The 15,003-nt window shown below is 55.1% G+C and overlaps 2 long non-coding RNA genes across 4 annotated transcripts; both read right to left on the reverse strand.

The window, feature by feature from the left end:
• Positions 1-14,669, reverse strand: LOC137443568 (uncharacterized). 3 transcript variants are annotated; one of them, XR_010987937.1, is made up of 9 exons: positions 14,572-14,669; positions 13,882-13,967; positions 7,231-7,309; positions 5,328-5,489; positions 5,156-5,234; positions 3,646-4,150; positions 2,928-3,101; positions 2,524-2,683; positions 1-1,064 (listed from the first exon to the last, which is right to left on the reverse strand). It is a non-coding gene; the product is annotated as an uncharacterized lncRNA (long non-coding RNA). The 3 variants fall into 3 exon arrangements; XR_010987936.1 differs by lacking the exon at positions 14,572-14,669 and having other exon boundaries at positions 13,882-14,127; XR_010987938.1 differs by lacking the exons at positions 13,882-13,967; positions 14,572-14,669 and adding an exon at positions 9,098-9,112.
• On the reverse strand, positions 12,023-13,697 carry LOC137444036 (uncharacterized). The gene is made up of 2 exons (XR_010988047.1): positions 13,266-13,697; positions 12,023-13,165 (listed from the first exon to the last, which is right to left on the reverse strand). It is a non-coding gene; the product is annotated as an uncharacterized lncRNA (long non-coding RNA).
• Positions 14,670-15,003: the final 334 nt, after the last annotated feature.

A 15,003-nucleotide genomic window follows, 5' to 3' on the forward strand; every position in this document is an offset into this window, starting at 1 on the left:
GTCGTTTCCAAAGCTTTCTTACGCACCAGTCACTCCAAGCCCTCCCTCTCCAGCTGCAAACCAGAGGTTTGCCTCCGCCTCGCCTCACCCCAGTACTTACACTTTTACAGATAGTGTGGTCCCCTCGGAGAATTTTCAGCACTTTAGGGGGGGGCCCCCAGCCCTCGCTCACCTGCTCCTCTGCTGCAGCAGCCCCCTGCCCCACGTGGCAGAACCAGCCCACCCACAATCCCCCCACTCCCTTTGATTCACCCCCAAAAAGGCACAAAATAAAGCAAACTGCCCAGCCAGCACCTCCTGCCTTTCACAGCAAGGACTGAACATTGCAGCTTTGGCCAAGACTATCAGCCCAAAGGAAGGCCTGGCCCCTGAGGAGCTAAATGCAAGTGAACTATCTGACACCACCACAGTCCTGTGAATGTTGCAAAGCAGTAGTGCATGCAGTATAATAATTCGAAAGTTAAGGGCTGCTCAAGCTTTACACAAAGTATCCTATTCAGTTTTGGGTTCCACTTAACACAAAGTAAAAGTGTAAAAGGTCAGAGGGAAAGCCAACTCTACCTCTGAACTACAGCAAGAAATACTGGAATCAAGGGGCCCTTTCTTCTGCTACTAATACATGAAGAGAACATGAAAACTGATGGGCTAAACCAACAGGGCAAGATTAGAATAACTAGTAGAGAGAACGGAAGATACAAAGCTTCAACTGCATCTGTTTAGCAACGACTCCTACCAGGTAACTTCCATGCCATAACTTTGCTGAATTCAAACAAGCCAGCTGGTGAAGCGTCTCGCTTACAGGCGGCCGACGAGGAGACGTGCAGAAGGCAGAGGCGAGGGAACAAGTCCTGAGCTTTGCTGCAGGCTGTCCTGCGGCTTCCCCTACCGACTCTTTCCCGTACACCACCGCAGAAGGAGTTGGGTGAATTTTGTCTCAAACCCATTAAACCCTTTGGTGGTTTCAGCTTCCCGAGGATGTGTCGGCACAAGTCCTTGTCGGGGCACCGCAAACAGGGAGAGACAAAGCTCCGAGATCCAGGAAGAGGACGGCTGAGCAGACACTCCTAAAGAGAGAAACTTCATCAGCTGAACCTCACACTTCTCCCAGCTTTGCAACAGCAAAGAACTTTGTGAACAACACAGTGGTGCTCCTAAGGAGGTCACCAGCTTGCAAGTTACAGGAGAAATAAAAACCTTTTTATTACAGAAGCACTGGCAAAAATTTACGGACAGGAACAGCAGACGAGGAAATTCTGCGATTGAGCTAACGATAGACATCGGGCCTAGGATCTGGCTACCCTGACAAAGGATGCCAACAGGACAGAGTGAGGCCTCAGCAGCACCCCCAAAAAGCCCCACAGAGAGCCACAGGCTCTGGCCCGTGCCCCACCTACGGGCCGGCCCTCCTGGCAGCAGCGCAACACCACCTCTTCAGGAGCCCAGGGACTGACCTCAGCCCCCTAAGGGCCAGGCAAGGTTGGTTCCTGTTAGCTGCCTAAAGCAGCCTCCCCAGCCCTGCTTACAGGGACCTTGGGCTGCTGCTGGGGACAGAAGGGGGATGGAGGGCTCCACAACTCGTCACACAGGCCCCGAGTACAGGGCTGTTAAGCTGACAGGGTGCCAAGGGAACAGGCTGCCATGAAGGCACAGACCCAGGCCCTGAACTACAGGGTGGTCACCTTGCCGCAGCAACACGACCCAGCGGCTCTGCTGCGTCCGACGAATAAAAGGAGGAAGTTCCGCAGGAACAGAAGGGAAAACCTTTTCACTGTGTGTGCCAGAGCCCGGGAGCAGGCTGCCCAGAGAGTTAGTGGAGTCTCTGGAGACATTCAAAACCTGCCCCAGGTGATCCTGCACTGGCACAGGGGTTGGACCGGATGCTATTTTGGGGTCCCTTCCAACCCCTAACACTCAGTGATTCTGTGATTAGCTATGCTGGTGACAGAGTCTCACTGAGTGCTCTTTAAAATGTTTTTCTTTTCTTTCAGCCTAGGAGTTTCATATTTAAATAGACCTTCTGCTCTGTCTTCCCCCTTCCTTCTTCCATCTTGCGTCTAAACACTAGGAGAGCTTGATCAGGTGTATCCTGGGCGTCCCAACGTAACACATCTCAACTGCATACATGGATTTTGTAATCTTTTGCCCCATTGCTCGCACAGGGTGGATTAAGTTCATTACTTATAGCTCGTCAGGACAGCTGTTGAAGTGTCCTGTGCAATGCAGGAGGAGTTGAATCCCATAGGAAACCACATTACTGTGCTTTGTCAGCCTGGTTATGGTCAGAAACCTCCTTCATTTTTTTTTCTCTTAAACAGATATATCACATGAGTCCCCAGAATTAATTTGCCTCTTCTCATAATTATTTCTGTAAAACTGTCTTAGAAGTGTCTCTGTCCTTCCCTCTCTCTAGATACTGGCCTCCTGAGCCCACGGCAGACTTGCACAGAGCTACTGCGAGCACCACTCTGCACGGCCTCTGGGGGGCTTTCAAGCACAGGCACCCCAGGAGAATCCAAACCTAACCTTGCAGCTGGCCTTAGAGCTCCTCTTTGGAAAACTGTCGCTGCCAGGGCCCACAAACCAACGTCCTCGGTCGGCAAACCGGATGTAAGGGCTGAAAAGTGTCAACGGAAACCGTAATCGGATGGCCCAGGAAGATCCTGCCGGTCTGAACACACCGGACCTGGAATGCACAAAGAAACTCTGTTAACAACTGTCTGTGCGTCTGCTCATAGCTTGAGGAGTAACAGAGCAGAACCAATTCCCAAAAGGTTTTCACTGCGTTCCCAGGGCAAGTAGAGGCTTGCTCTGGCTGTAGTTAATACCTAGAAATTCCTATCAAAATCTTTGCAGCACAACAAGAAAAAAACCAAACCAACCAAACCACAAACTGCTTTATATTATTAAGTAGGAACTCGAAAGCTTACAGGAACTGTGGGGATTTTTTTATGACAAATTATTCCTTTTCTTTTTTTCAGTGAGCAATTGGGTTTCCAACAGCTCCACATTCTGACACCAAAGCACCCCGCTCCGTGTCAGGGCTTGTGGCTGAGGCCGAATACAAATCTGCAACTGGTCCTCAGGCAAAGCAGTTAAGCTCCCTGAAAAAAAAGGAAAGAAAGCAAGAGTGAGTCAACCATAAAAACAAGACCTAACCAAACCCCCAAAGCCATTTTGTCAGGAAGTCGCCTCCACTATCACCCGCCACATGCTGAAATTCCCTTCCCCTGGGGCTCCTGCTTGGCCCACAGCTGGGGAACATAAAGCAAGGCACAGCCCTGTGGGTACCTGCTGCCCTGGAGCCACCAAAACCGGAGCACCCAGTCACTACCAATCCCACGGCAGACCCAAGATACAACAGGGACTCCATAGAGACTCCAAAACCTCACTGAGAACCCCCCAACTCCTTCAGGACCCCCACAGATTCTCCAACTTAGATGCCCACAAAACCCCTTTGGTTGCACCCAAACCCCCCATCTGAAACACCCAGCTCCACTTTAGGTACCCCCAGATGCTTCCAATGTCCCCAGACCCGCTGGTGGACCAGCCCAGAACCCCCTGACACTATCCCAGACCCTTTCAGGGGGCTCCACACCCCTTCTAGATGCCCACAAAACCCCTTCACACGCCAAAAGAAACCTTTACCTGCCTCCAAACCCCATTAGGGGGCCACTTAGCAGCGGGTGGCAGCAACCAAGTCTGTTGCTCTCACCAATTAAACCCTTTGGTGCTCTCAGCTCTCTGACCCTGTGTCAGTGCAAGTCCTTGTCGGCCGGCACCTTCGTGCTGATCCAGGCGGAGAGAGAACTGCCAGGAACACAGCTTCGCCGCTCCGCTTGCGGCACGCCTGCTGCCGAGGGCAGCCTCGTCCGCAGCCTGCCCGAGAGGAACACGGCCCCCGGGGCCGGGGGACACACAAAAGCCTTCCACAAAGGAAACAAGGGAAGTCTCTTGGCCACTCTTCACGTGCCGAGTGCGATTGTCATGCGGAACACACCGCGGCATCTGGAACGAGTTTAAGTCCAGGTCTGTGGCAGCACAGAGGTTCCTGGAATATCCCGGTACATCGATCCACAGGAGGTTGTCTTTCGGTCCCCAGTCTGATGCTTGGCAGCACAGCCATCACACCATTTCTCTCGAGTGCTTTGAACTGACAATTCATGCAGGAGAATAAAACCAAACAGGAGTAAGCAGCTTGGAAAAGAACTTTGATCATCACTGGGCCCAGCAAGAGGACACAGTCTCAGGCTGCACCAGGGGAGGTTTAGGCTAGAGGTTAGGAAGAGGTTCTGCACAGAGAGAGTGATGGCCCATTGGAATGGGCTGCCCAGGGAGGTGGTGGAGTCACCATCTTTGGAGGTGTTCAGGAGGAGACTGGATAGGGTGCTTGGTTGCATGGTTTAGTTGATTAGGTGGTGTTGGATGATAGGTTGGACACGATGATCTTGAAGGTCTCTTCCAACTCGGTCTGGTCTGGTCTATTCTATTCTATTCCATTCCATTCCAACACCATCTAATCAACTAAACCATGGCACTGAGTGCCTCATCCAGTCTCTTTCTAGACACTTCCAGTGATGGTGACTCCCTGGGCACCACCTCCCTGAGCAGCACGTTCCAAAGGCCAATCTCTCTTTCAAACTGCTCTATTCTATTCTATGAAGACCTTCTTCCTAACATCCAGCCTAAACCTCCCCTGGCACAGCTTGAGACTGTGTCCTCTTGCTCTGGTGCTGCTTGCCTGGGAGAAGGGACCAACCCCCACCTGGCTACAACCAGAACTGAGGGGACTGCAATCTTTGCAGCTTCAGCTTTCCTTCTCTGCTACTTCTTTTTTCAGATGGATTGTTTTTTAAAGGGACTGCTGGACAGCAGAACAGGATGGATGGCTGGGCCCCAAGAGCGGTGGGGAACAGAGTTAAACCCAGCCGGTGGACGGCCGGGCACGAGTGGTGTTCCCCAGGACACCCCTTGTGAGAGAGTGAGTCCAGAGAAGGGCCACAAAGCTGGTGAGGGGTCTGGATAACAAGCCTTACGAGGAGTGGCTGAAGGAACTGGGACTGTTTAATCTGCAGAAGAGGAAGCTGAGGGAATTAAGGTATGGTCTGGCTTCAGCTCTCAACTAGTTCCACGTTGAGCAAGGACAGCTTGTACTCACAGAAGGCACTGGCTGCTTGGGTTCAAGGTTCCTGCAGAGCTCAGGCTATCTCTCTTCATTAGTGAGGTCGTCCTGTCACCTAGGCAGAGAGAAGAAAATGCAGCTATGAAATTAGACCACTGGAATCGTGAGACTCGTTCTGTGTGCGACTCCAGGAGAATCCAAACCTAACCTTGGAGCTGCCCTGAAGAGCTCCTCTTTGGAAAAGTCTCGCTGCCGGGCCCCACAAACCCCACACCCTCTGTCAGCAAACCGGATGTACGAGCTGAAGAGTGTCGACAGAAACTGTACGTGGACAGCTCAGGAAGGTCCTGCCAGTCCCAGCACACCAGACCTGGAATGATCAAAGAAAGTCCGTTAACAGCTGTCTGTGTGTCTGCTCATAGCTTGAGGAGAACCCCCCAACTCCTTCAGGACCCCCCCAGATTCCCCAACTTAGATGCCCACAAAACCCCTTTGGAGGCACCCAAACCCCCCATCTGATACGCTCAGCTCCGTTTTAGGTACCCCCAGACGCTTCTAATGTCCCCAGACCCGCTGGTAGACCAGCCCAGAACCCCCTGACACTATCCCAGACCCTTTCAGGGGGCTCCACACCCCTTCTAGATGCGCACAAAACCCCTTCACACACCAAAAGAAACCTTTACCTGCCTCCAAACCCCATTTGGGGGCCACTCAGACCCCTTAGCAGCGGGTGGCAGCAACCAAGTCTGTGGCTCTCACCAATTAAACCTGGATGTTAGGAAGAAGGTCTTCATAGAATAGAATAGAGCAGGGTGAAAGAGAGATTGGCCTTTGGAATGTGCTGCCCAGGGAGGTGGTGGAGTCACCATCACTGGAAGTGTTTAGAAAGAGACTGGATGAGGCACTCAGTGCCGTGGTTTAGTTGATTAGATGGTGTTGGAATGGAATGGACCGGACCAGGTTGGAAGAGACCTTCAAGATCATCGTGTCCAACCTATCATCCAACACCACCTAATCAACTAAACCATGCAACCAAGCACCCTATCCAGTCTCCTCCTGAACACCTCCAAAGATGGTGACTCCACCACCTCCCTGGGCAGCCCACTCCAATGGGCAATCACTCTCTCTGTGCAGAACCTCTTCCTAACCTCTAGCCTAAACCTCCCCTGCCACAGCTTGAGACTGTGTCCTCTTGTTCTGCTGCTGCTTGCCTGGAAGAAGAGACCAACCCCCACCTGGCTACAACCTCCCTTCAGGGAGTTGCAGAGAGCAAGAAGGTCTCCCCTGAGCCTCCTCTTCTCCAGGCTAAGCAACCCCAGCTCCCTCAGCCGCTCCTCACAGGCCTGTGCTCCAAACCCCTCCCCAGCTTTGTTGCCCTTCTCCGGACTCCTTCCAGCAACTCAACGTCTTGCTTAAACGGAGGGGCCCAGAACTGGACACGGGACTCAAGGTGTGCCCTAACCAGTGCCAAGTGCAGGGGCAGAATGACCTCCCTGCTCCTGCTGGCCACACTGTTCCCGATATTGGCCAGGTTGCCAGTGGCCTTCTTGGCCACCCGTGCACGCTGCTGGTCACGACCAGAAGACAGGGATCAGAAGAGTCTTTGGCCAAGCTGTAAACCTCTTCCTAACATTCAGCCTAAACCTCCCCTGGCACAGCTTGAGACTGTGTCCTCTTGCTCTGGTGCTGCTTGCCTGGGAGAAGAGACCAACCCCCACCTGGCTACAACCAGAACTGAGGGGACTGCAATCTTTGCAGCTTCAGCTTTCCTTCTCTGCTACTTCTTTTTTCAGATGGATTGTTTTTCAAAGGGACTGCTGGACAGCAGAACAGGATGGATGGCTGGGCCCCAAGCGCGGTGGGGAACAGAGTTAAACCCAGCCGGTGGCCGGCCGGGCACGAGTGGTGTTCCCCAGGACACCCCTTGTGAGAGAGTGAGTCCAGAGAAGGGCCACAAAGCTGGTGAGGGGTCTGGATAACAAGCCTTATGAGGAGTGGCTGAAGGAACTGGGACTGTTTAATCTGCAGAAGAGGAAGCTGAGGGAATTAAGGTATGGTCTGGCTTCAGCTCTCAACTACCTCCACGTTGAACAAGGACAGCTTGTACTCACAGAAGGCACTGGCTGCTTGGGTTCAAGGTTCCTGCAGAGCTCAGGCTATCTCTCTTGATTAGTGAGGTCGTCCTGTCACCTAGGCAGAGAGAAGAAAATGCAGCTATGAAATTAGACCACTGGAATCGTGAGACTCGTTCTGTGTGAGACTCCAGGAGAATCCAAACCTAACCTTGGAGCTGCCCTGAAGAGCTCCTCATAGCTTGAGGAGTACCAGAGCAGGAACAATTCCCAAAAGGTTTTCACTGCGTTCCTAGGGCACTTGAAGGATTGCCCTGGCTGTAGTTAATACCTAGAAATTCCTATCAAAATCTTTGCAGCACAGCAAGGAAATTGAGGGATGGGAAGGCAATATGTACTTACACGTTAGGCAAGAATTGGCTTTGCAAACTAATCTCTCTAACTGTTGGATATGCACTGAACTTCCTCGAGGCCAAATGAGGACCCCTTTATTTGGGGAAGCCTCAATGAATTGGACTTGGGGGGCATCAGACTGGGTGACTACATCTGAGAGTAACTTCCACAAGTGTCAGCATGGGAAAGATAGCTCAGAAAGCCTGGGTCCAAAGTTTGCCTTAAGAAAATATAGTATAGGAATATACTGTTGGCTGTGAGAAAGGGGGGAACTGATGAACAGAAAAGTCTCATTAACAGAACCACAGAGTTGATAAGAATTTTCCGCTTGTTAGCTGAAATGCTGGGACGCAGGGAGGGGGAGAGGGGCTGGCAGACAGCCTTTGGATAGAGAAGGAATAACAGGATTTGTCAGTGATTCACTTCTGTTAGTCTTGGACAAGATGCTCTTTTGGATAAGACAAAGGACACCTGCATGATATGTGTACTTCTGCTCTTTTAGATAGATAAGCTTTGTATAGATAGGAAGCATCTGGACCTCTGTCATTATAGACAGATAACTTTTTGTATAAAAGTTTGCCCAAACCTCTCTGAAGACACACAGCTCTTTTGAAATGATCCTACCTGTGTCAGGTGCCAGAATAGAAGCACGATACAAGAGACTTACTGAGTCTCTTGTGTGTCTTTCTCTAAGTCATTATCAACGCTGTTTGCAGCACAAACCCAAACCCAAACCCAAACCCACCCCGAGACACCCCCAGCTCCCACGGGAGCCTGCAGAGACCTCCCAAAGGGTCCGTCGGAGGTGCCCAGCTGCCTCTCCACGACCCTTGACCCTTTCAGATGGCTCCACGAGAACTTTACGTATCCCCAGACCCTTTTAGGTGTCCCCAGACCTCCTCCGTCACCCCCAAAAGCCCTGCCGATGGCCCCAGACCACCTTCAGACGCCGGAAGGAACACACCTGGGAGTCCCGGGCCGGCAGCGACACCGGGACCGGACCCGCTGCGGCGCAGGCGCCGTATCCATAGGGACCACCGGGACGCTGCCCCCCTGGCGCGAGCAGAGCCGGGCTAGGGCGCAGGCGCCGGATCCATAGCGACGCTCGAGTCAAGCCCTCCGCTCTTCCCCTAAGAATTTTCGAGCATTCAGCGCAGTTAGGCTGCAGAAATTAGCTCCCCCGGGGCGGCACACGCCGCGGCACGGCTGCACTGCCGGCCATTACACACCGGGTGGCAGTATTGAGCTCCCCCGGGGCGGCACACGCCGCGGCACGGCTGCACTGCCGGCCATTACACACGGGGTGGCAGCATTGAGCTCCCACGGGGCCTCTGGGTACGGTTGAGGCAGCAGCCGCCACCCCCGCAGAGCCCCACCGGCCAAGCCCGGACACGCCCCCCTCCCCCCCGCAAAAGCCCCGCGCTGCCCCGCCGGTGGCCACCCCCCCAAGCCCCGCGCAGCTCCAGCGGCTGCTATAGAGAAACCCCACAAAGCAGCAGAGACTGGCACTGACCTGGGACACAGCAGAAGAGCTCCAACCTCTACGAGCCACAACCCTGCACTGAGCCATTTTAAAGCATCTGGCGCCATGTTGTTGAGGGCGGTGCCATGCTGGGGGGTGGGGTTCAGGCTGGGGGGGCGGTGCCACGCTGGGGGGGCGGTGCCACGCTAGGGGGGGCGGTGCCACGCTGGAGGGGGGCGGTGCCACGCTGGAGGGGGGCGGTGCCACGCTGGGGGGGCGGTGCCACGCTGGGGGGGCGGTGCCACGCTGGGGGGGCGGTGCCACGCTGGGGGGGCGGTGCCACGCTGGGGGGGCGGTGCCACGCTGGGGGGGGCGGTGCCACGCTGGGGGGGGCGGTGCCACGCGGGGGGGCGGTGCCACGCGGGGGGGGCGGTGCCACGCGGGGGGGCGGTGCCACGCGGGGGGGCGGTGCCACGCTGGGGGGGCGGTGCCACGCTGGGGGGGCGGTGACACGCCGGGGGGGCGGTGCCACGCTGGGGGGGCCGTGCCACGCTGGGGGGGCGGTGCCACGCTGGGGGGGGCGGTGCCACGCTGAGGGGGGCGGTGCCACGCTGAGGGGGGCGGTGCCACGCTGAGGGGGGCGGTGACACGCTGGGGGGGGCGGTGACACGCTGGCGGGGCGGTGCCTGCGTTGTGACCTCACGCTCAGCGTTCCATGGGTTTTATTCCCCTCCAAGGCAACACGTTGAGTTCTGAGCAGCTGAGGAGCCCTGGGGAACACCTGTACAGAAACGTTCCTCCAAGAGCTGTCAGAAAAACGTTCGTTCCGCCAGCACTGCCGGCCGTTACACACCGGATGGCAGCATTGAGCTCCCCCGGGGCGGCACACGCCGCGGCACGGCTGCACTGCCGGCCGTTACACACCGGGTGGCAGCACTGAGCACCTCCCTGGGCGTGGGCAGCAGCCGGGCCCCCACGTGGCTTTTATTTTCCAATGCTAAAAGCCTTTTAGAAGCAGAGAGGGCAGACAGGGGTCGTTTCCAAAGCTTTCTTACGCACCAGTCACTCCAAGCCCTCCCTCTCCAGCTGCAAACCAGAGGTTTGCCTCCGCCTCGCCTCACCCCAGTACTTACACTTTTAAAGATAGTGTGGTCCCCTCGGAGAATTTTCAGCACTTTAGGGGGGGCCCCCAGCCCTCGCTCACCTGCTCCTCTGCTGCAGCAGCCCCCTGCCCCACGTGGCAGAACCAGCCCACCCACAATCCCCCCCACTCCCTTTGATTCGCCCCCAAAAAGGCACAAAATAAAGCAAACTTCCCCAGCCTTCCTGTAGGCCCCCTTCAGATACTGGAAGGCCACAATTAGGTCACCTCGGAGCCCTCTCTTCTGCAGACTGAACAGCCCCAACTCCTTCAGTCTGCCCTCATAGGAGAGGTGCTCCAGCCCTCTGATCATCCTTGTGGCCCTTCTCTGGACACGCTCCAGCACCTCCACATCCCTCTTGTAATAGGGGCTCCAGAACTGGACACAGTACTCCAGGTGGGGTCTCACCAGGGCTGAGCAGAGGGGGAGGATCACCTCCCTCGACCTGCTAGCCACACTTCTCCTGATGCAGCCCAGGATCTGATTGGCTTTGCGGGCTGCAAGTGCACACTGAGAGCTCATGTTGAGCTTTTCGTCCACCAGCACCCCCAAGTCTCTCTCCTCAGGGCTACTTTCCAGCCAGTCACTGCCCAGCCTGGATTTGTGCCTGGGATTGCCTCGACCCAGATGCAGGACCCTGCACTTGCTCTTATTGAACTTCATGAGGTTGGCTTGTGCCCACCTCTCCAGCCTGTCAAGGTCCCTCTGGATGGCCTCCCTTCCCTCCAGCGTGTCTGCTGCACCACACAGCTTGGTGTCATCAGCAAACTTGCTGAGGGTGCACTCAATGCCACTGTCCATGTCACCCACAAAGATGTTGAACAAGACAGGTCCCAGGACTGATCCCTGAGGGACTCCGCTTGTCCCTGGCCTCCACTGGGACATGGAGCCCTTGACAGCCACTCTTTGGGTGCGGCCATCAAGCCAGTTCCTTATCCATCTAGTGGTCACCCATCACACCCATGTGTCACCAGCCTGGAGACCAGGCTGTGGTGCGGGACAGTGTCGAAGGCTTTGCTCAGGTCCAGGTAAATGACATCAGTTGCTCGCCCCTCAGCTATTAATTTTGTCACCTGCTCATAGAAGGCCACCAGGTTGGTCAGGCAGGATTTGCCCTTGGCAAAGCCATGCTGACTGTTCCCAATCACCTCTTCACTATTCTTTTGAGCGAGTAGTGACTCCAGGAGGATCTGCTCCATGATCTTTCCAGGCACAGAGGTGAGACTGAGTGGCCTGGAGTTCCCCGGTTCCTCCTTCTTGCCCTTTTTGAAGATGGGGGCAATGTTTCCCCTTTTCCAGTCTGTGGGGACTGCCCCAGCTTGCCATGACTTTTGAAATATAATAGAGAGGGGTTTAGCAACCTCCTCTGCCAGTTCTCTCAGCACCTGTGGGTGTATCCCGTCGGGTCCCATGGACTTGAACACTTTCAGGTTCTTCAGATGATCACGAACCTGATCTGCACTTACAATGGGCAGTTCTTCCTCCCCGTCCCTGGCTTTGACTTCCATAACATCAGGAGTGTGGCTAGAGGCCCTTGCAGTGAAGACTGAGGTAAAGAAGTTATTAAGCACCTCAGCCTTTTCCTCATCACTTGTGACCATGTCACCAGTTTCCTTTCTGAGGGGAACCTCCTCAGAAAGGAAACCTCCTGATGAACCTCCTGCCTTTCACAGCAAGGACTGAACATTGCAGCTTTGGCCAAGACTATCAGCCCAAAGGAAGGCCTGGCCCCTGAGGAGCTAAATGCAAGTGAACTATCTGACACCACCACAGTCCTGTAAATGTTGCAAAGCAGTAGTGCATGCAGTATAATAATTGGAAAGTTATGGGCTGCTCAAGCTTTACACAAAGTATCCTATTCAGTTTTGGGTTCCACTTAACACAAAGTAAAAGTGTAAAAGGTCAGAGGGAAAGCCAACTCTACCTCTGAACTACAGCAAGAAATACTGGAATCAAGGGGCCCTTTCTTCTGCTATTAATAGATGAAGAGAACATGAAAACTGATGGGCTAAACCAACAGGGCAAGATTAGAGTAACTAGTAGAGAGAACGGAAGATACAAAGCTTCAACTACATCTGTTTAGCAACGACTCCTACCAGATAACTTCCATGCCATAACTTTGCTGAATAAAAACAAGCCAGCTGGTGAAGCGTCTCGCTTACAGGCAGCCGACGAGGAGACGTGCAGAAGGCAGAGGCGAGGGAACAAGTCCTGAGCTTTGCTGCAGGCTGTCCTGCGGCTTCCCCTACCGACTCTTTCCCGTACACCACCGCAGAAGGAGTTGGGTGAATTTTGTCTCAATCTGGCTCCTAAGACAACCTCCGCTTTTTCCCTGGGTGCCTACGTGGGTGTTGCTTCATCTTTCCCTCACGCTCGGTACGGCATTCGGGTGCAGAGCAAGGCTCCGGACAGCCAAATCGAACTCCTGTGCTGAAGAAAAGGAAGCGGAAACACAGGCTGAGCCCCTGAGCTCTAAACATTCACTGAGCCCCAGGAAATGCCTGCATGTGCTGGCTGCTGCCACCTCCTCGTTGCCCCGGGCCTGCTCATTGGAGGCTGCCTGGCAAAAGCACCTGCCCCCACTTTCCTCGGCGTTCTTTGAATACCCAGGTTGGAAACCTAAGAGGTAGCGTACTAATTGGAAAGCATGTTCCAGCGGGCGTGGCTGGAGGCTGGGCGCTGATGTCTTCCTGCCCTGCCAACTTAGCATGGTGAACCAAAGCTCTTCAGCTTTTTCTAGGGGTGGAAACACAACAGGACAAACTTTGTTTCTCAGGTAACAAGGCACAAAACTCATTAAGGGGTTTCTAGGCCAGAATCAACACCTACCCCTAACCTGAAACCCTTCTGGTTGCTTCTGCCTGTCAGCACAGTACCTCTGCGTCTCTCTGGGAGAGATTCCAATGGCTCAGGAGCAGATGATGTTTCCCACTGGAACAATCCCACTCTTAGTCACGCAGCAAAGATCCCCTCTATGCTGGAAATACATATTCTAATAGGGTAACCCATGGTGAAGAGGAAACACTGCCATTTGGCAATGTTGATTTACCTTCTGGGATTTACTACCCCAAAATCACCTTGCAGTTGGTGCATTTCTTGCTGGCAATCAAGCAATCTCTTCCATCTGTTGCTCTCATTGTTTTGTTTCAGCTTTCTGAGCCTGTGTCGGTACAAGTCCTTCTCAGGGCACCGCAAACAGAGACAGACAAAGCTTCCTTTTCTCCAATAGTTCCAGGAAGATTTCCGGCACTCCTAGGCGAGCACCGACAGAGTGACGGCTGTGAGGTGACATCAGCCTGGCACTGGAGCTGGGCATTCTGAGCAGATGAGGAACCCTGGGCAACACCTGCAGAGAAATCTTGGTTCCTCTGCAGAGAAGCACTGGCCTTAGAGACAAAGCTGTCTTTGATCTGGGCACCAGCTGCAGCTCTCAGCAGTGCCCAGCTGCAGAGCAATGGCCTGAACCTTCATCCTGATCCAGGTGGAGAGAGAACTGCCAGGAGCACAGCTTCTCTGCTCCGGTTGCAGCATCCCCAGGGGCCGAGCGCAGCCTTGCTGTTAGTGAGGAACACAGCCCCTGTGAGAAGCTCCTGGGGTCAGGGGACAAACAAGAGGTTTTCCACACTGGAAACAAGGGAATTCTCTTTGCCACCCCCATTATACCCATCAGAGGACTTCTGCTTGCTTACCTACCTGCTCGGTTGGAGTCTACACTGGCAGAAGCTTCAGCTCCTCGGTAAAAGCGTGGACTCAGCAATTTCCTTTTCAGCCTTTCCTTCCTGACTGACAGAGATCAAACCCTAGCTGGAGCCCACACAAGCCAAGCAGGAGATCCCCTGCTAGGCTGGCAGGGCGAGGCTGTACCGTCGCAGCAGCCGTAGCCCTTGTGCCGACACAACAGGGACTCCGTAGCCCCCCATAGCCATCCTGCTGCCCTCCTCGAGCCCCGCCCCCTTCCATGGCCATCCTATTGTCGCCCTCCAGCCCCGCCTCCAGTCCTCCTGCCCCGCCTCCTGCAACCACCCTCAGCCCTTTCCCCGCCCCCTCCCATAGCCATCCTATTGCCCTCCTCCAGCTCCGCCTCCAGTCCTCCTGCCCCGCCTCCTGCAACCTCCCTCAGCCCTTTCCCCGCCCCCTCCACGGCCATCCTATTTCACTCAAACCCCGCCCCCCTGTGACGCAGATGCCCTCTTGTTCCCGCCCCCTCCCATAGCCATCCTATTGCCGCCCTCTAGCCCCGCCTCCAGTCCTCCAGCCCCGCCCCCCATAGCCAGCCTATTGTCCTCCTCAAGCCCCACCTCCAGTGACGTAACCTGCGCGCTCTTCCCCGCACCCCCTCCCCTCTAGCTCCCTTCCCACCCCTTCCCTTTCCTATCCCCTCACAGCGCCGCCGCCGCTTTCTGTGCTCCCTGCCCCTCCTCTGCGCGGCCCCTAATCACGTGACGATCGCTGGGCGAGTCTGGGTGCTGCTGGGTTCACCCTGGGATCGCTGGGCGAGTCTGAGGGCATTGGGGTCAGCCTGCAAGAGCTGGGAGAGACAGGAGAACAGCTCGTGAACTGGGAGCAGACTGCTCCCGACCGTGGCAAATCGACACAGCCCCACCCCCCCCCCCCGCCGCTGGTGTTTCTCGGCCCCCCCCCCCCCCCCCCCCCGCTGCTGCCCACCCTCAGACCCATAGCAGAGTCCTGCAGCAGGGACAGAACAACTCCAGAGAGCAGCAGAGTCTACACTGAGCTGATGCGGAGCGGAGAAAGCAGAGGGGACGATAGTTACGCTGGCTAGGTCGGAGCCAACGGGGCGAGGGCGACGCCATC

Source organism: Melanerpes formicivorus, unplaced genomic scaffold (genome assembly GCF_026170545.1).
Source record: "Melanerpes formicivorus ecotype bairdi unplaced genomic scaffold, bMelFor1.0.p_v2 SCAF_10, whole genome shotgun sequence".
In the NCBI taxonomy this organism is placed as follows: Eukaryota; Metazoa; Chordata; class Aves; order Piciformes; family Picidae; genus Melanerpes; species Melanerpes formicivorus.